Genomic DNA, 545 nt, shown 5'->3' on the forward strand with positions numbered 1-545 from the left:
GGAAACATTTCTGCTTATTTCTTCTCCATCAATATTTCAGTCAGCTGCTTGTCAGAAACACTTAGTTGCTGACAGGTCCTCATGACCTGACTAATGTAAACTGTCAAAAGGTGCTTGCACAGTAGGCTGTCGCTCTTCCGTACCACTGAGAAGGCAAATGCAGGATGCAGGACATGAGCAGTAATGACAAGAAGCCAAACAAGTATACGTCTTACCAGAACTTCCAACTACGATAAAAGATGGTCATCAGGAATTCGCTCGCATTCCTGCACTGCTGCAGCCATCTCGCTCAGGAGCTCCTCCACGACTGCTGGTAACGCGATGGCCACAGCGCTAAAGGTCGCCCACTTCACAGCGGACTCCCGGACTTCAGCCTCGCGCCATTGAGTGACGCCAGCTTCCGACAGAGGGCGGGGCTTGAAGGCAGTGTTTCTGCTTTAATGCTTAGATCTTTAATCCATTTTGACTTTAGCTTAGTGCATGGTGATAGACCTGGTCAAGTTTTAGTTTTTGGCATGTAGAGAGCCAGTTTTTCCAGCACCATT

At 48.3% G+C, this 545-nt stretch overlaps 1 pseudogene; it reads right to left on the reverse strand.

Annotated features, from left to right (window-relative positions):
- Positions 1 to 6: 6 nt before the first annotated feature.
- The window catches only part of LOC111817818, an 18693-nt pseudogene continuing 18154 nt past the window's right edge, over positions 7 to 545 (reverse strand).

The sequence above is a fragment of the Octodon degus genome, unplaced genomic scaffold (assembly GCF_000260255.1).
Source record: "Octodon degus isolate 3935 unplaced genomic scaffold, OctDeg1.0 scaffold00071, whole genome shotgun sequence".
Classification (NCBI taxonomy): domain Eukaryota; kingdom Metazoa; phylum Chordata; class Mammalia; order Rodentia; family Octodontidae; genus Octodon; species Octodon degus.